This window comes from Peromyscus californicus, unplaced genomic scaffold (assembly GCF_007827085.1).
Source record: "Peromyscus californicus insignis strain IS unplaced genomic scaffold, ASM782708v3 Scaffold_8__1_contigs__length_139910024, whole genome shotgun sequence".
Taxonomy (NCBI): Eukaryota; Metazoa; Chordata; class Mammalia; order Rodentia; family Cricetidae; genus Peromyscus; species Peromyscus californicus.
The window spans coordinates 86,218,043-86,238,799 of NW_026294606.1; positions in this window are offsets into that span (position 1 = coordinate 86,218,043).

Genomic DNA, 20,757 nt, shown 5'->3' on the forward strand with positions numbered 1-20,757 from the left:
CCCGTGGCTTCATGAATGTTAGGCAGGTTCTCTACCAACTGAGCCACATCCTTAACACTTTTTGTACCAAAGATGAGACATCATTGAACCAGAGAACTAACAATATATAACAATGCCTCCAAATTTCTGCTTCACAAAACATCCTGAAGATGCAGGATTGTGGGATGGGGAGGGGTACTCATGGAGAAGCTGCATCTGTACAGTTCCTATAAGGCCCCGAGAAGTCCCCAGCAGGGAGGCCTCATTAACCTCAGCAGGCCCAGAATCTCCTGAACACAGTAGAGGCAAGTCTTTGTTCACGGCTCATCTGCTAACCACAGAAGGACTGTGTCACCCTACACAGGATGATTAATCTCAATTTTTGACTTGATGAAATCTAGAATCACCTGGGAGACTGGCCTCTGGGCATACGTATGGAGGACTGTCCTGATTATGTTAACTGAAGTAGGAAGATCTATCCACCGTAGGCAGCACCATTCCCTGGGCTAGAATCCTGCACTATATAGAGAGTGGAAAACTAACTGAGCACAAGCATTTATGGATCTCTGCTTCTTGAGTGCAGATGCACTATGACCAGCTACCTCAACTTGTACTGTCATGGTGGACTGTACCCTTGAACTGTGTGCCGGAATGTATCCTTTCTCCCTTAAGTTGCTTTTGTAGTGATAAGTTATCACAGCAACAAAAAGGGTGACTAAGACACTGTCCTACCCTGAGAAACATTGAAGACACTCCCTGGTACCTGTGCATGCTAATTCAGGCTGGACATTGTCGGGTCCAAAGGAAACCAGAAACAAATGGCTAGCTGTGGTGCCTATAAGCATACCAAAGTGCATGCTGGCCTCCAGGCTCACTCAGTATCTGTGGCTCTTCTCACCCCACCCCTACCCTGAACTTCTCCAGCTCTGGAATTCCCTTCCCACAACTTCTCAATCCTGTATAGCCCTGCCATTTTGGGCATGTGCTCTCTTGACCCCCTCTCTTGGTCTCCTTTGCCCACACTCTTTTCTCTTCCTTTCTTACGCCCCCCACCCCCACCCCCACAGCCTGGTTCAGTCTGTTAGCCATGTTTAGTCCACTGCCTCTGACTGTACTCTCCCTCATATCTACAATAAAAACCTTCCCTTTAGCCATACCTTGGAGCGGTCATATCCTCACTTTAAGCATCTGTTGTATTAGGGTTTCTATTACTTTGACAAAACACCATGACCAAAGAGCAAGTTGTAGAGAAAAGGGTTTATTACTGAAGGAAGTCAGGACAGGAACTCAAACAGGGCAGGAGTCCAGAGGCAGGGGCTGATGCAGAGGCCATGGAGGGAAGCTGCTTACTGGCTTGCTTCCCCTGACCCGCTCAGCCCACCTTCTTACAGAACCCAGAACCAGCAGCCCAGGGATGGCACTACTCCACCATGGGCTGGGCCCTTCCCCATTGATCACTAAATGAGAAAATGCCTTACAGCTGGATCTCATCGAGGCATTTCCTCAACTGAGGCTCCTTACTCTCTGATGACTCTAGCTTTTGTCAGGATGGCACACACAACCAGCCAGTACAACATCTGGTTCCGAAACTCCTGCTTTAGACAGATAAGACATCACACATGTTCCTGAAAAGCCTTTTCTATCCTAGCCCTGAGGTATTTCCGTCCTAGCCAGTCAGTGTTCCACGCATTGTTGCCTGGGTGGGTCATCCCTTTCTGATTTTCCCATCAGCAAAGCAAGGAGGCCTCGTTTTTCTTAGAGCATACTGTGGAAATGCCTTGTAGCTAGAGAAGGAAGCACTAACCATTAATGAGAAAGACAAGTGAAATGTTTTAATGGGACAGTATCTGACTCCTGTGTATTCTGGCCTGGGCTTGTATCGAAATGTAGAATGTTAATGTATGAAGATTTGATTTCAAATTATGTAAATGAGATGAATATGAAAATTAAACTTGTGATTAACGGAGGGAAAGGGAAAGAGAAGAAACAGAAAGCTGAAAAATGAAACACAAAATAATCCTGGGGGCGGGAGGGAAGGAGGAGATGGAAGAGGATGGGTCAAAACAGCCTTTTGGGTGCCCTTGACCATGGGTGGCAGTGTGCCTGCTGATCACAAACCCCTTCTTTTCTGAGGTCCGGGGAAGGCTTCGGGAATCAAGATGCCTTAAAGGGAATAGAAGTGGAGGGGAGTGGAGGATGCTGCTTGAGTTGTCTCAGCAAGAGCCCCACAGCACGCAGGAGGGAGGGAGGATGCTGCAAATGTGTCCGTGTGGGCTCGGCAGTGGCTGCTCCAGAGGTTCTCTGCATCTGAGCCAGGGAGCGAGAGTCTGAAGGCTAAGGCGCATGAAGGACGCGCAACTGAAAGGGAGGATGAGTTGGGCGCTGCCGCGGGGACGGACCTTAGTCCCCGTTTTCCTAGTGAGTAGAAAGTCTCCGTCTCGTTCAATTTAAGAGAGTAGAAATTACCCTTGAATCATTTAAAATGTTTGTAAATGAAATGTCCAAGAGTAAGTAATAAGCGGATCAGGAGACAGAATGGAAAGGTATGAGAATCTGGGTTCGACGGGAATCCCCACAGCTTGAGTCTTGTGCTCCTGGAATGGATTATCTGAGAGCTTCACTTTCCGGGAGGGGGAGAGTGATGGCAGCTCTCCCACTCTAGGGGAAGCATGGAGAATCTGGGAATTACTCACATCCAAACCCCTGTGGCTCCAAGATTCAGGCTCCGGTCTCCTCCTCTTAGAAGGCCACTGCCATCAGGGGTCATCTTTAGGACATTATTAAACCCTAATCACCTCTCACATGTCCTGTCTCTAGATGCTGTTAGGTCTCGGGAAGTGCATGTCCAGAAATGAGCTCATGCTGGACTAGAAAAGGATTTCTGGTGGTTAGATCAAAGCCAGTATTCCTCAGGAATTTGTGAAATGGGTTTCCAGGTTCCCAAAAAGAGTCATTTCCCTTGCTTCTGGCAGAAGGGACATAGGACTCTTGATTGACATAAACCTGTGGTTGTATACCAAAGCCCATGTTGACCTCCAGGCTCCTCAGACCCTATTCACAAGAACCTGTTATACTTGTCAAAGCTCCCAGGCTAGCCCCCTGGTCCTTATCACCTCAGCTCCCTGCTCCCTTCAAGGATCCCCGTCCCCCTCCCCCACCACCTGGGAATTCCCACCGTTCTTTTATTCTCTCTCTTGCTATTCCTGCTATTCCCTTGTCCCAACTCTAGCCATGTCCAGTCTTCCTTTTCTCTCTGTTCTGGACAGTTACAGATGCCACTGGATATTTTCTCTCTCTTATCCACAATAAAAGCTATTTCCCTAATCACGGAGTTGCCATTTGGGTGGTTTCTTCACTGTGCCTCTCGGTAGATACCGCTAATAGAGGGCTTTGTGTACCAAGTTTCCAACACCAGAATTCTGGGGAACACATACTTAAGTCTTGATGGTGTATATTTTTAAAGATTTATTTTTAATTATGTGTCTCTGTGTGGGTATGTGCACACGAACGCACATGTATGTGGAAGCCAGAGGTCAGTCTCAGGTGTCATTCCCCAGGAACTACTCACCTTATTTTTTTGAGACAGGGTCTCTCATTAGCCTGGAGTTCACCAGGCAATCTAGATGGGCTGGCCTTTGGACTGTGGGGATGTGCCTGTCTCCACCTACCCAGCACTGGCATTTTACACGTATGTTACCACACTTGGCTTTTTCACATGTTTTCTGGGAACTGAACTCAGGTCCTCATTCTTGCAAGGCAAGCATTTCGCTGACTGCGCCATCTCCCTGACCCTTTTATCGTGATTTTAAGAGATAAAGTACATGTGATGCTAAGCTGTAAGTCTGACAAAATACGCAGGTGCTGTTTGGCACACAATAGGGCCACATTGTAAGTTAAAAATATCGTTAATCCGTGTTACCAACACACCCAACCCGCCCAGCTCCTGCCTCAGCAGCAGCCCTCTGCATCGTGTCATGTCAGCTGCTTCCCCTTGTTGCCATGGCCACCCAGCATCTAGAGGAAGGACTTTAACAGGAATGACAAGCCCCAGCAATGATCGAAATTCATAGTATGATCTTACTGAATGGTTTTTACACAGTGATAAAGTAGAAAAAATACATGAAAATTGTAACTCGGGAACCATTTTAAGAGGATGGTAGGGCCTTTATGCTCAAAGTTCAGAACGCTGTCAGAAGGGGAAAGAAAGGCAATCTAACCGAGTGGCAAGTTTGTGTCCATCCGTCCTTAGACCGGCTTTCCACCGTGAGCAGAGCCAAGTGTGGTGGTGCACACCAGTGATCACAGCACTTCTGGGGTGAGACAGGAAGATCAGTTGAAGGCCAGCCTGAACAAGAGAGCAGGACCCTGTATTAAAAACAAACTTCTAACAAAAATTTTAAAAGCAGGGGAGAGCAGATTTCATCCAATCGTACTGTAAGAAGTAGGGGGAAGGGGGTAATAATGGCCACTGGGACCAGACACCAGGCCCAGCTTCAATGAGCCTCTAACCAGAGAAGTTACTGGAAAATAAGACTTGGACTAGGCAAAAGAAACAGACAGAGAGTCCAGAAGGCCCGAGGGGGAGCAGAGCCCAGAGGGGACCAAGAGCTCCAGAGCAACCTCGGGAGACTGACACATTCATAGCTGAGGCTTGGGGGCTAGCTGCCACCCCAAAGGTCTACTGTCTTTTCCAGATGAATGGCTCTCTCCCTGGGACGATCCCTAGTGCCAGCTGTCATGCCTTTCTTACCTGCAACAAATCATGGCACAGTTTTTACCCTGTGCCTCTAAGAATCAGGAGGGGGGCTGCCGGAGAGATCCTTAGTGGCTTAAAAACACTTTATTTGTCTCTCTTACAAGGGACCTGGACTCAGTTCTCAGCGCTTTCATGGTCGCTCACGGTCAACAACTCCAGTTTTAGGGGATCTAACACACTGCTCTGAACTCTTCAGACATACCTGCAGGCAAAACACTCATACGATACACATAAAATAAATCTTAAAAAAAAAAAAAAAAAAAAAAAAGGGATCCCAAGGGGATTGGGGAATCAATTCCTTCCCAAAAAAATTAAGTCAGTCGTGAGGCTGAACCCAATCCTCAGCCCATCAGGTAATGTCAGCCTCTGTGATTCCAGGGAAAGCCTCATCCTCACATACCAACTGGGCAGCCTGTTCCAGTTTCCTCTACCTTGGATCTCTGCCCCCACCCCACCCCCACCCCCATGAGCCTGTTGATTTTAGAGGCACGCACTGTCTACCTGGGGAGACACATGGCCTCCCATTGGCCCTTGTCTGGGTCACATACCCTGTCCCAGTGTGTTGAGCAGCAGAACAGGGCCCAGAACTGGAAGGATGAGTCCCAACAGGTCACAGCAAGCCTCAGAGCCTGGTGGAGATGCCTGGGAACCTACAGATTGTCTAAAAGGGGGGTGAGGGAGAGCGGGCAAGGCTCCAGCCTTGGACCTGTCCCTGGTAGAAACAGCTGGGCTTCAACCCTTCAAAGTAGGCTTTGTGATCAGAATGTAATTGTGGAAATGTTCCCACCGCTGAAACTGTTCTCTGAAGCCCCAGCATGGCTCCTGTTTGTCTGTAGGAAAGCATTGTTATTCTGGGAGCAGCTTCTTTGAGCAACATGCAGACCTGCATGACCTCAAGGCAAACTGTGCTTCAAGCTGGAGAACACCGAGAATGGTCCCTGGCTGCAGCTGTCAGTTAGGTCCCAAAGGTCAGAAGACAAGGTCCTTTTGCTGAGCAGTAGGCCTGGCCTGAAGATGGAAAGGGCATTGGCCTTACACCCTGGGATCCCTCCGTATTTATTCCCTACTTCAGTATCAGAATCCCTGGTGCGGCTCATCATAGAATAAAAGTCATTTTCCAGCCTGCCTCTAACCAGGGGTAGACAATGGCTGAATTCTGGACAGTGTGAACTCTCTCAGCATAGGGATGTCTAAACTCAGTGACTATCCGAGTGTGAAGGCCAGGCAGGAGGGACAAATCAGGACATCAGAGCCTGGATCATCAGGACTCTGGAGCCCAAGTCCCTTCAAAACCAAGGAAGGCTTGAGTTGTATCTCAGTGATAGAGTGTTTGTCTGCATGCACACGGCCCTGGGTTCAGTTCCCAGCACTACAGACAAAGAAATGGAAGCCTGGGTCCCTGATTATGTCAGCAGATTAGGTGTGGGTCCTAGGTAACTTCTAAGCCAGTGCTATTTAAGGTTCCAAGTCACATGGAGTTTGACCTACCCAGGACACTGACTTTATATGATGAAGTGGAATGCTGGGAAAGACTAAGCCACTGTTGGTGACAGTGAGTGATAGGTGAAGGGAGAGCTGCCACAGCAGGCTGTAACACAGCCCCTGGTCATATACAGACTGCTGTCACTATTGACCCCTGAGATCTGGTAGGAAGATCTAGGGCTGGCAGGAAGACTTTGGGAGTGGGTAGGTGGTGACTGTGGTGACTTACTAAGGTACCAGTGTTACCATTTAGACTGGCCTGCTCTCAGGGACCTAGCAGGACGCAGCAGCAGCAGCAGCCACGACGTGATGACACTGTAGCTACTGCAGCCACCAAGTAGAGCACTCTCCCTATGCGCATGCGCTATATCCCCTCATAAAAGGCAAGCCCCTCCTGCCCCCCCTTCCTTCTGCTCTCCCTCAGAGGCCGCCTCTGCACCTCCCCCCAGTAAACCTCCCATGTGAGCTCTGTTGCATGGTGTGACTTTGTGGTGCCCCTTGGCTCCAACCCACCAAGGTCACCTTCTGCCACTAATCAATTACAACCAGTTCACCTGCTCAGCCATCTCTCCCAGGTGGCTTTTCCTGAAGTGTCTCCGTGGTCCCAAGGCCACAGGGAGATTTTCAGGGGGTGTGAAGGCTGCAAGAGAAGCAGTTTTGTACAACTCCTAAGGTCACCTTACACAGATCCATCATGGCCAGATGACGTCTGTGGTTTTCACAGGCATGCCATCCAGGAAGAGGGCCTTGATGCATTTCACAGTGTTTCAGAAAAGCACGTAGCCAGGATACTTAGTGGTTCAGCATCTCTAATTAAACCTGAGCTGAGAAAGAAAGCGTCAAAGAGAAATTGAGAGAGAATGAGAGAGAGGAAGGAGGATTGGGAGTTCAATGCCAGCCTGGGCTAACTAGCAAGATCCTTTCTTACAAGGAGGAGGGAGAGGAAGAAGGAAGCGGAAGAAGCTAAAGCTGGCCACGGTGCCACAAGGCAGAGTGCAGGTGAGCAGCTCCAGGAGTGGACCAAAGTCTCCAGTTTGCTCTGTTGTCTTCCTCTGGCTAGATAAGTGGCCACATCTTGATGACAGTGGACAGACTGACAGGTGCCAGAGCCTCTGACCCACGGCATGGAGCTGAATTTCCAACACTGAGAAACAGACACTGGCCCCACAATTATCCAGGGGAGAAGTAGACTAGCATTCTCTGGCCGCTGACCACTTGAAGTTAGTGTGAAAGCAGCCGGCCTGCCTCGGGAAGCACAGGCAAGCTGCCTGGGTCCCAGCCATGGTGGTCTCAGGCCTGAACCCCTGTCCCAGAAGGGGTGGAAGGAGCCCAGTCCTGAATTTGTCACACAGTTGAGATGACCCTCCAGGGCAGGTAACTGCAGCCAAGTGGATTCAGTGTAACTCCTTCCGTGTCCTCTGGGTAGCAAGCTAGCTCCAGGTGACACTTGCTGAGGACATGGCCTTGACTGTGAGAGCCGCGTGGGCAGCAGCAGCCCACTGGCTGGGTAGAGTCCAACACTGGAATCTAAGGGAGCTTCAGGGAGCTGGGGCTGACCATATCAGCCCTAGCATCAATCTCTATCTATATACAGGTCCCTAGATCACTGGAAAGTAGCTAACTCCCAAAAAGCTGCAGCTTTGAGCTCAATAAATAGAGTCCACTTACAGTTTTTCAACCTAAAAATATCTGTAGTTCCAGTCAAGGCAGACTGGTCAATCTGCTAAACCTGGTTTTAAGGTGCCAATAATAATAATAATACTCTACTCTGTGAGAACTGGTGGTGGCTACTGACCTGGGACACCTCAGTAGTTCTCTGGGCTCTTCTTCTCCATCCTCAAAACAGATGTTCCACTGGGACCTTTCTCTGAAGGCTGCTGGGTTAAAGTAAGAAATATATGTAAAACTAGCATGGTTCATGGTATGGGGAAGGGCTCCAAAGCTGTGACACATGGATCAAAAGCTGTGAGAGTAGGCGGGCTAAAGCACCAATCAGCAGAGCCCATCTTCCTTCCTTCCCCAGCTGGTTGCCACCAGCATGGTTTCTATAATCCCCTGTGCACAAAGAGCCCTGCAAACAGGTCTGTGGAGCTCAGCCTGTGGTAAACAGCAGGGGGTCTGCATACCTGTTCTGCGTGGATATATGCTGTCATGTTTCAGGTAAATGTGCATGCTACTCAAATATTAAAATCAAGTCCTGTGAAAAGTTCAAGTGATTTCAGAGATGGAGTATGTCCTGAGTTCTAAAATAAAATAAACCTTTTCCTCTCCAAGTTGCTTTTTTTTTTTTTTTTGGTCATGGTGTTTTATCATAGCAATAGAAACCTAAGACAGTGTACAACAATGTGTAGGAGAGAGTCTATGAATGTGTCCTATCACACATTATAATCATCTTGATGACACAGACTCCTGACTGAATGTAAGTGTGATGTGTGGTGTGAGCATAGTGTGTAAGTTTTGGGGAACTCTGTCTTCCAGGAACAAGATGACAATGGCTATGTCTGCTATTAGATTCACTGTGATTACCCATACTCAGGAGATCCTCACAAGCCTGCCTAATAACGTTCTGTCACAGAAGGAGGGATTAGGGAGGGTCATTAGACCCTCTTCTGGACTCTAACTACCTGCTTCTGTGCCTCACTCCTACCCCCAGCGGCATGTACTACCAAGAGGTGCTAGGGTGTGTAAAGGGTAGGAAGTTGACTCATGGGGGGCTCTATCCATGCAACTCTCAGGAGGCCATCACCCATGCTGGGACAGGACTTTTCAGTGATGAGGCTGAGTCACCCATGCTTCAATAACCCCAATAAATTCGCTGGTTCTCAAAGTTAGATTTAGGTAAAATTGGTTCTCTGGCCTATAAGGTCAGTGCCCCTAATCTGGGGTGAATAAACATTTGCTCACGTCACTCCAGAAAAGCTAGACAACAGTGTGTGTGGTGTGTGGACGCGAGACATGGACAGACATCTGCCTAGTCTCTAGCTGAGTGACTAGGCTCTAGGGGAGCTGTCTCTTCCCTCTTGAACCCCTATGTATACACGGTGCCTGGCACCAGTCTGCTGTTCATATGAGTGTTTCAGATGCATCTAACACACCTATCACCTCCTCTCTGCAGAGACTGGCTGAACATCTAAATAGAGCAAAATTCTGTATTTTGGAGGAGGAGCCAAGTGGATTCTTTTCTGCTCCCTGAGAGACCCTAGGACAGAACTGCCAGTAAAGAAAAACTCAGGCCCTCTGCTAACACCTGAGACATGCTGGGTGTAAAGAACCCATCAGCCAGAGAGGTTTTAGGTTAATGGCTTTGGCTGCCCCTGCATGCTGGGTCCTGGCAGCTTCCAGTTCTGTCTGATCCTAGCGGAAGACAACAGTTTTCCTAAAGCATGCGTTCCAGCAGCACTGGTCTGTAGACATCTGGAGAGGTGAGGGCCCACCCCTCCAGCCATTGGAGAGCTCAATAGCTCTTATCAACAGCAGCCAGGCAGCCCCCATCGGGTAGCTCCACTTCCGGCAGCAGCTGCCCCAGTGAAGCAATCACACATTCTGTGAGTCAAAAACTGCAGCTGTGCCTACATTTAAATTACCGCAACGTAATCCAGTCCCACCATCTCATAGTGACTTAATGCTAAAAACTTAAACTAACAGAAAAGACACACTGAGCCAAGGAGGCAAGCCCGGTTACTGCATATATTGGTGTGGTGGGCCCTGGGACACACCTGACTATGCCCCTGAGCCTCAAGATTTTGCACTGTAGTGGGGAGCAGAGTAATTATTACAAGGCACCTTGGGAGTTGTTTCATGTGAAAAACAAGGGTCTTCACCTTCCCCAGCAGCATTTCCCACACTCTACAAGCCAGCAGGCAGAGGGCAAGCCCTGAGACATTGGTCCTTCCTCCTGCTGCCAAGGGCTCCACAGACTGGAAAACATTGGTCCTGCATTGCCGGGTATTGGCTATAGATGCAGCAAAGCCTGAAAAGGGTGGATGTGGATGTGTGCTTTATGGAAAGATGTGAAGGCAAGCCCACACATGTCCTTGCTGGTGGCAAGGACATAATTTTATCTGATGTCTGCTTGACAAGGGAGACTGAAGTTCGATCCTGAACAGAAGATCACATGGCTAGGACTTACATCCAACACCTCTAGCTCTGACATTCCAGTCCTTTCTACCATGCTTCTCAGGCTGGCTCCAGGTTTAAATAGCTGCTCTTCACTCTGCTTGGGAAAGAGGGAGATCCCGGGCTTCTTGAGCAGGTAGCAAAACATCTGGATTCCATAACACTGACTGAAAAAGCAACACAGCTTGATTTACAGACTCACAGGATCCAGTGTCCTTGTTTACTGTGTAGGCCACACATCCCCTGAAGTCCTCAGAGGAAGTGTCCATTGCTGCTCAGTTCCAGCCCCATCTCCATGCCTTACAGAGCCAGGAACTGTATTTCTGAGTCCCCTCTATTCTGATTGCAGCTCCATCCCCTAGTCCACCTGGCAGGATCCTAAGTGATAAATAGTGGACATCCAGGGCAGAGTATGTGGAGAAATGGCTGAAGGTGACATGCATCCATCCAGGGTAGCACCCCATTTCCCCTATTTTTTACCTGGTGGTCACAAACTCCTTTCTTTGTTCTTGGGGTTTAAATTAGTGATGTTAAGCCAAATATGATGGTACATGTCTATCATCCCAACACTCAGGAGGTGGAGACAGGAGCATTGCCTTAAGTTCAAAGCCATCCTGAGCTATATAGCAAGATCTTGTGTCAACATAAAATACAGCTATCACTTCAAAGGAGATAAGAGATAGTTTATGCTGAAGACAAATGTGATTATGGCCCTGTAATAGAGATTCAGATTACCCAGAATTCCATGTTCTAACGTAGTAACACTTTGATAACATTTTTAAAAATTTTTTTATTTTATTTAATTGAGATAAGGTCTTCCTACACAGCTCTGGTTGTTCTGGAACTCACTTTTTAGACCAAGCTGACCTTAAACTCAGAGACCCACCTGCCTCTGTCTACTGAATGCTGAGATTAAAGGTGTGTGCCACTATACCAGGCTTTGGATGAAGTTTTTATAGCAACAGAACACAGAAAGCCATAAACTAATACACTTTTCAAATACGTTAGTGGAAACTTTAGATAAGCTGGTAAAGCAAAGCCGGAAAGTCTCTGCTATGGGCCTCAGATGCTGTCCGAGGACTCCTAGTCCTTTGGTTGGTGGGGGCTAGTGATCTAATAAGCTGATACATTCCAGGAGGTTTCACCTGTTAGTACCAAGATGCTAGGTCAGACACAGAAGTAGGTAAGGAATGGCTGCTTATGGGGCTAAAGATAGCCCAAAATAAGTTGCAATTAAGCTTTGGACATGAAACATTCCAACTTCTCCAGTCATTGAAGTTCTTAGAGGTTAAATAGCCCCCATAGAAGGATCAACCACTTCAGAAAGTGGTTCTTTCCAGGAACTCTTGTTCATGGAGGAATGAATGATAGAGGCTGTAATCTAAACCCTTATTGCTGTCCCACCAGCCTTCCAATAGTTTAACTTCTACAGAAGTAAACATCCCAGGGGCACTCCAAGATGCATTGGCTCCATGTCTGAGGCTCCCCTCTCCCTTGTGTGTGCAGTGAACTCTCCCATGCTGTGTGTTCAGAAAGGAAGAATAAATGCCCCTGATAGGAAATTAAGAGGAAGTGCTGGGGAATTGCCATTTCAGATTAGGCAGGTTGTCGGTTCGTGTGATGGAAAGGGCTGCTCTCAAGAAGCTTGCTTCTCAGAGTGCATTTATTTTTCATGAACTTTTATTATTCAGCAGCTTTAGATTTGATTGCTCTGCATCCATCTGTCACAGGTGACCGGGCTGTTTGGAGGGAAGCAGGCAGGAGGCACTCTCCTATACAACCCCATCTAAGGACCAAGATGATATTTGCTTCCAGGAGCCAGTGCAAAGGCATTTCAAGGAACTTCCTGGGTGGGCATAATGAAAATTTAAAACCTTCACAAGAGGACATATTGTAAGCCAATACTTGAGAGATTGTTAGATTTTTCACCCATGGCCCTCCAGGTATTTATGTCTAGATTTCTAGATTATCCCACTGTGTGTGTGTCTGTTTATCTGTGTGTGTGTGTGTGTGTGTGTGTGTGTGTGTGTGTGTGTGTGTGTGTGTGTGTGTGTATGTCAGTGTGTGTCTGTATGCATGCCTGTGTGAGGAGACCAGAGGTTGATGTAGGGTATCTTCAGTTGTTTTTCCCCTTGTTTTTGAGACAGTCTCTCACTGAATCTGGAGCTCACCAATCGGCTAGACTTGCTGGCCAATGAGCCCCAGGGATCCTCCTGCCTATACCTTCCCAGGACCTGGATTACTGTACCCAGCTATTTACACGGATGCTGAAGAGCAGGTGTCAGGCCCTTGTGCTGTGGCAAGCACTTCACCGACGGGGCCCCCTTCCCCACCCCCAGAGGCCTTCTCAATCAAGTCTGCCTTATGTCGCTGGGCCCTGATTCAGACCTGCCCATTCATTCCTGCATGCATACATTCAACAAGTTCTTGTTGAGCACACATAAGCTTTTCTATTCGAAAGCAGTGCTGGGCTGTTACAATCCAGCAGGCAACAGTATCAAACAGCATGCAAGTTCTTGGCAATTATATGTAAAGTTGCCACAGACATTTATGGGCCAGCTTTTGAGTGCATTCAAATTTTCATTTTTGTTTTGTAGCAAAAAAAAAAAAAAAATACCTTGATGTAGATTTGCAGAGTGATAGGGTGCATGTGTATGTAATGTTTTGAGACACCACCAAACTGTCTTCCAGATGGCTGGATCCTTTTGCATTCCCACCAGCAGCTTAGGAGAGCTCTGGCTCTGCTTACTTTTCAACACAGGCCCCAGGATCAACATTTCTTAGAGTTTAGCTCTCTCAACAGGTGTGGAATAGTGTCTCGGGGTGAGTACCAAGCCTGGCATTGTAATGGGGCAGTAATGAACCTTGTAGCATGAATCTTAAAAGTTCTTATTAATAAAAACAAACATGGAGCCAGGTATTGGGGTGAATGCCAGAAGATCAGAGAGACAGAACAAGCCACAGCTAACCTCACCTGGCCAACTTCTCAGCTGATCCTATTTCCTCAGACTGGAAGCCTCTATGTCCTCATATCCGAATGGCTCTCAGCTGAACTGTGCTGCTAGAAGTCTGAAAGCTTAACCAACCAAATGCTTAACCAGCCAAATGCTTCTAGTTTCTGGTCCTCACGCCTTATATACCTTTCTGCTTTCTACCATCACTCCCTGGGATTAAAGGTTGGCTTTCTAGGATTAAAGGCATGAGTCACCATGCTTGGCTGTATCCTTGAACAGATGGATTTCTGCTTCTGGAATGCTAGGATTAAAGGCGTGTGCTACCACTGCCTATAAGTATCTAGTGGCTTTTCTGTTCTCTGACCCCAGATAAGTTTATTAGGGTACACAATATTTTGGGGAACACAATACCACCACAGAACCTAGCCCTCTTCCTATTGTTGTTTATTTTCACTTCTTGGGAGTATTCCAGCACACATCCTTGGGTGCCCTCAGCTGGAATTTAAATAAAGAACTCCACTACCAATAGAATGTGGGACACCAGAAACCTCTAGAGGTGAATTTCTATACAAACAAGGCTTCTGAGCATTTTGACCTTCATGTATGCACAACAATGCCCAAGAGAGGGCAGAGTGGGCAGCGCTCCCCACAAATCTGGCTATGATGCTAGTTTCCTGTGGACTTTATCCTATGCATCATGGGAAAGCTATTCAGGAGACTCAGCTGTGACTCCTAGGGAGAAGGGAAGCAGCGCAATAACCCGTAGGCAGGAAACTGTTTTCCTCTGTGCAAAGTATGAGTCTCTTTGCTTCTCATTCAGTGGCCTCCTCAACTGGGCAGGTCTATTCAAGAATAAGACTTTGCTGACTCTTTGAGCATAGCAGTCTTTCTTTTGGGTCACCCACCAGCTCCCAAACCATGATATTGAGACATTATTAGTTAAGAATGCTTGACCTTATCCTAGCGATTGTTTTAATCTGTTTCTCTTCATCTACGTTTTGCCTCAGGGCTTTTTACCTTTCTCTCAGTAAATATTTCTGATGGCTTCTGGGCCCAGGCATCTCCCTCTCTTTCTCTCACGTTCTCTCTTCTCTCTAGTTCTCTGAGCCTAGATTTCTCCTTCTACCTATTCTCTCTGCCCATCTGCCCTACCTATCCCTCCCTCTACTGCCTAGCTATTGATCACTCAGCTTATATTAGACCAGTCAGGCGCCTTAGACAGGCAAGGTGAAACAGAAACACATCTTTACATGATTAAACAAATGCAGCATAAAGAAATGTAACACATCTTTGCCTAAACAAATGCAGCACAATCAAAAGTAGCACATCTTTACATAACGTAATATTCTGCAACGTAACAAATGTAAAACATCTTTATATAAGTAAAGTAATAGTCCACAATATTTGAGAATACCCCACACAGGGGCAGGCTTGACTGAGTAAGATGCTGAGATGGCTGGACACCCACACTGTAGGCCGGTTCTCCGCTGCGTTTTTATTTTTTCTCTCCAGAATCTATCTCCTCCCACCAGGGTCGTTCTCTTGTAATGTAAACTGTCTTGCATCACCAGATGATGGAAGCCAGTTGCTTCCCTGCGCCCTCTGTTCTAGTCCTCCTCATTGTCATTAGCTGAGGTGGTGGAGCTCCGGGCTCCCCTTCCTGTCAGGACTTACACATTTACAGATGAGCCCTATTCTCTTCAAGCCCATGCTCAGACTATTTAATCCATTGCTTTATCTTTGCCCAACCCTATCCACAAACAAAGGCCCATGAACTTGACATGTTGTTGTCACCCCTTCTGGAGGAAATTTCCAGAATGTAGTTCAGGTAAAAGTGAGGAGACACGAGGACTATGAACGAAGTCAACCGAAGGCTCTGCTGACCCATCTGGAGTGTCAGGAGGGGTGGCTTGGTCCTGGTGCACCTATAGCAAGGATCTCAGAGGATGGAGGAACAGGGGACAGACCTGGCCACAAATGTCACTCTACGGCCATGTCTCTGCCTTCCTGCCTTCCCATCTCCATCACCACAGAAATCGGGCTTAACAAATGGGGGAACTAAAGAAAATAGCAATCCTTTGATCAATAGGCCCCCTCAAACCCTCCTAAGACATTGCAAAAAGTGGCAGCAAAGAGCACCTCCCTCCTCCGTGAGGCCCCGAGCTCAGAAGTAGGCTGGAGCCTGAAGCTTAAATAAAAGCCACTGGAAAGCGTGGGTCTGCCAGAAACATTTCTGAGGTAAAGAAAAGGGACGTGCAGGAGACCCGTGATCAGAAAAACACAGCACTATTTCATGTCAGCTTCCCACTGAGCAGACGGTGTTAACAAAATCAGGTTGAATGTTACCCGAATCCAAAGAACGTTCATATTTGCCAGGGCTTGTCACCCATGGGTAGGTAATATGCCATATAACAGGCAGTCATGTGCTTAATGTTACATCTATTGTTAAGCTGAGTTATTTCCAGTTTTTTCTCATAGGGACAAGGTTGCTACAGCCCTCTGGGCATAAATTATAGTGTTTTTCTTCTTAGCTATTTCCTCAGGCAAAGGCCTCAGGTCTCAGCAACAGTGGCATTTTCTGACGGCAGGTCCTCATGCTCCCTTGACACCTGGATAGATCCTTTCCTACAAGACGTCTCGGTGACCTGGCCAAGCCCAGTCACTCCACTGTGATACCTCATCAGGACACTCAGTGGACACAAGGTAGTGCTGCTCAGGGGCTAGAGTATCTTATTCTGTAGAGTAGCTCATGCACAAGGAGGCCAGAGGATGGTGTAGCTGAGAACCCAGACGGAGCTGGCTGCAGGCCGGTCAACCCTGGCTCAGGGATATGTCTAACCATTTCCCCCCTCTCTGCAGGATCCACGCCATCTTCAGCCCTCAAGCCATGGGATAGAAGGGTCTGTGTCCAACTCTGGGACTCATCCCTTCACAAAGTACAGCAGAAGAACATGTATTTCTTTTTGTAAATTTCGAGATAACGTCTCACTACGTAGTCCAGGCTAGCCTCAAACTCAAAACAATCCTCCGTCTCCAGTTTCTCTAGTGCTGGGTTATAGACATTTGCCTTTTTTTTAACTTTTAATTTTTAGTTTTGTTTCAGCTGAGCAATACGCCTACATCCTAGAACTTCACCACAGTAAATAAACATGAGACAATTTACTTACATGTGAAGATCATGATTGTCCAACAGAGAACGTGAATCCCCAATAAATCATCTTAGAGAAAGTATCAAAGCCAGTGTGGTGTGTTGTTGTTTGTTTGTTTTTTCTCTTTTGGGGGGGCCTGCCACCCATCTCCCAAATAAATCAGACACGGAGGCTTATTCTTAATTATGAATGCCCGGCCTTAGCTTGGCTTGTTTCCAGTCAGCTTTCCTTAACTTATCCAACCTACCTTTTGCCTCTGGGCTTTTTCTGTGTTTTACTTCTATAAATCTTACTCTTACTCTGGCTGGCTGTGTAGCTAGTCGGCTGACCCCTGGAGTCCTCCTCCTTCTCCGGCTGCTTCTTTTTTTAACTTCCCAGATTTCTCCCTCTATATTCTCTCGGTCTACCAGCCCCGCCTATTTCTCTCTCCTGCCTTGCCATTGGCCGTTCAGTTCTTTATTAGACCATCAGGTGTTGTAGACAGGCACAGTAACACAGCTTCACAGAGTTAAACAAATGCAACATAATCAAAAGTAACACACCTTAAAATAATATTCCCCAGTAGTGATGATTCATACTCGGGGGACTAAGGCAGAAAGACTGCAACAAGTTTGAGGCCAGCCTACCACATAATGTGTTTCAGGCTACACAGCGTAAGAAAAATGAACAAACACCTTGTTTTTCCACTTCTCTGCTACTGGTAAGAATTAAAAACAAAATGCCTGGGGATGTAGCTCAGAGGGTAGAGTGCTTGCCTAGAATCCACAAAGTGCTGGGTTCGATCCTGAGTACCACATAAGCCGAGCATGATGGCACATGCCTACAATTGCAGCTCTCAAGAGGGAGAAGCAGGAGAACTAGTTCAAGGTCATCCTTGGCTACAGTTCAAGGTCAGCCTGAGCTATGTGAGACCACCCATCCATTTTTCTTAAAGTGATGTGGCTTGTCTTATATGTTATTATTAAATATTTATTTAATAAGACAGATGAAGAAACTAGTCCCTAAAACAAAGCTCTCGGTGAGTCTGTGTATGGCCCCAAACAGAACTAGATAGAAATTCTAAGTCAGCTGTTTGCTAGTTGAGTGAGGCTGGGTCTTTTACCCAGCCTCTCTGGGCCCATAAAATAGAGACGATAGCAGCAAACATACGGTCTTCCTTCACATGATGAAATGAGATAACCAAAGCAGAAGCAGAGCTCTTCTGGCTGCCACTTTGTCCGCTGAGCCTCCTCTTTCTTCCTGACCAAGGGCATCAGCCTCTACTGCCCTCAACTGTCAAGGTGCTCCAAGCTCACCCAGCCTGTGACCAAGACTGTCTTGGTAACAAGAGCTGAGGAGATGGCTCAGGGGGTAAAGCCACCAAGCCTTAAGGTCTGCGTTCGATCCCCAGGTCCCACATGGTAGGAGAGAACCGACGCCTGCAATTTGTCCTTTGACATCCACTTGTGTGCTGTGGCATGTTCATACCGTATACAAACATATGCAAGTAAATAAATGTAATTTTAAGAAAAGACTGTCAGCCGGGCATGGTGGTACACACCTTTAATCCCAGCACTTGGGAGGCAGAGGCAGGCAGATCTCTGTGAGTTTGAGTCCAGCCTGGTCTACAGAGTGAGTTCCAGGACAGCCAGGAACACAGAGAACCCCTGTCTTGAAAAATCAAAGGAAGGAAGGAAGGAAGGGAGGAAGGAAGGAAGGAAGGAAGGAAGGAAGGAAGGAAGGAAGAAACAAACGAACAAACAAAAGGAAAAGACTGTCATGCCAACCATATTTTTTTCTTGAGACATGGTTTCATGTAGTTGGTTTTTCTTTTTTACTCTTTGGGGGCCTGCTACCCAACTCCCAAATAAATACGCAGAGACTTATTCTTATTTATGAATTCCTAGCTTTAGCTTGGCTTGTTTCTAGCCAGCTTTTTAACTTAAATTATCCCATTTCTCTTTAAATACATTTTGTCTCTGGGCTTTTTAACTTTCTTTATTATATATATCCCTCTTTCCTTCTTATTCTGTGGCTGGCTGTGTGGCTGGGTGGCTGGCCCTTAGCATCCTCTTCTCCTCCTTTCCTTGCTCCTCCTCTTGAGTCTAGATTTCTCCTCCTATTTATTCTCTCTGCCTGCCAGCCCCACCTATTCTTTCTCCTGTCTTGCTTGCTACTGACCGTTCAGCCCTTTATTAGACCAATCAGGTGTTTTAGGCAGGCAAAGTAACACAGTTTTACAGAGTCAAACTAATGCAACATAAAAGAATGCAACAAGCTGGGCATGGTGGCTCACACCCTTAATCCCAGCACTCCAGAGGCAGAGGCAGGCAGATCTCTGTGAGTTCAAGGCCAGCCTGGTCTACAGAGTGAGTTCCAGGACAGGCTCCAAAGCTACACAGTGAAACCCTGTCTTGAAAAAAAAAAAAAAAAAAGAATGCAACACATCTTTGCATCATTAAACAAATGTTCCACAGCATAAATGAATGTAACACATCTTAAACTAATATTCCACAACAGCCTCGGCTTGCCTCAAACATGGTATGTAGCCTAGGATGACCTTGAATTCTTATTCTCCTGCCTCCACTTCCCAAATGCTGGGATTACAAGTGTGTGTGCCAACATGCCTTGTTTATGCAGTAGTGGGATCAGATGCAGGCTTTGAGCATGTTAGGCAAGCACTCTATCAACTCAGCTATATCTCTAATCTTCTGGTTGTAATTCAATTAAACATTATCTATGTTCATGAATTATGAGTGTAAAGAAAACAACAACAAAAAAATCACCCAGTATTGCTTTTATGAAAATAAATAAATAACTAGAAGGCTTTGAGAAGACTCCATAAAGGTAAATTGTTAAAATAAATCACTATCAGATTCTGAGAGTGTGAGACAAGGACAGGGTGGAGAAGCAGTGGAAACTCTAAACCACTCGCCCTGGACACACACCTTTAAATTCTTGCTCCATTCAAGGAGTCCTGAACTAAAACATTTGCTCAGATGAAGGATTATATATGTGGCCTACAAAAAAGAGAGGATTTAGAACTCTAGTCAGGGGCTGGTCCTTCAAGATGAGGTCTCAGCCTTTATCAGTAGATTGGCAGAGAGATGCATAAATTCATGGTTAAAGAGTAATGCTGACATGCTTTAGAGTGAGTGTGGGATTGTGTGAGCCTCCCCTTCAGTCAACAGGTATTAAGTTAAATTTTTATAGTGCTATGGATTGAGACAAGATCTTAGACATAGGCAAGAACTCTTCCATCCCCAGCCAGCCCCAGCCCTCTTTTTACTTCGTATTTTGAAACAGGGTCTCACTAAGTTGCCCAGGCTAACCTTGAACTTGCATTCCTCCTGACTCTGCCTTTTGAATAGCTGGGATGATAGGCCTGCACCATGAGGTCTGGCTTCAGCCAGCTTTAACAGATGAAAAGTTGTCACAGGACTTGGCACTTACTAAATGTTAGTTCTTTCTCCCTCCCACTCCCCCCCACCTTGAAGGCTGGATTTAGTTTAACACCCAAATGCCACCCGGTCCTTTGACATTTCACCACTCAATGCACACTGCTGGGGTGTCTTCACGTGCCTGCACCAAGCCAGTGCTATTTGCATTTACCGAACCTTGAAATGTTGAGGCCTAGCACATTTCCACTGTGGAGGTTCATAAGCACCTCACCCCACACCAGTAGAATCTGGGCCTGGGGAAGGTGTGGGGCACACAGCTCATGCATGGTCACCCAGAGTTATTAAAAATAACAGCACCAGCATTCCACAGCATTCTAGCGATGATAGCTTTGGGAGGCCAGGGCTAATCGCCCTGCACCCTCAGATCTGGAGGAGCAGAAGCAGTTGTTCTTTTCTGCTTAGAAGGTAAAGGAATAGAAGGAAGGAAGGTTAATTGACTTGCTTGAGTCCACACCACCAGTGAGTAGAAAAGACAGGGAGAAGCAAGGGGGCGGAGTTCACGCTGGGAGCCTTGGTCTCAGGTCTTTGAGGCTGACTTCTTCCCAAGAACTGAGGAGAGTCTTCTGGCCACAGGAATACCTCTACAATACTGTACATGGCATATCTTTATGAGTGTACATGCCAAAGCCAGCTGCATATGCCTGTCCAATCTAAGCCCTGGGGCAAGAAAAGCCCTGGAAACAGCCCCATGTGGGGAAGGTTTGAGGCTGGGGTAAAACTCTGGGATGCTCCAACTGCCCTTTGGCCTCCACTACAGCTCCCCAAAATGTGGAGCCAGCAGCCTAGTTGTATAAAAATGGGACCCCTTGGTCCTACTGACCCCTCTAGCCTCTCCATCTTCCCAAGCACTAGCTGTGGCTAAGCCACATGTGGGACCCTTA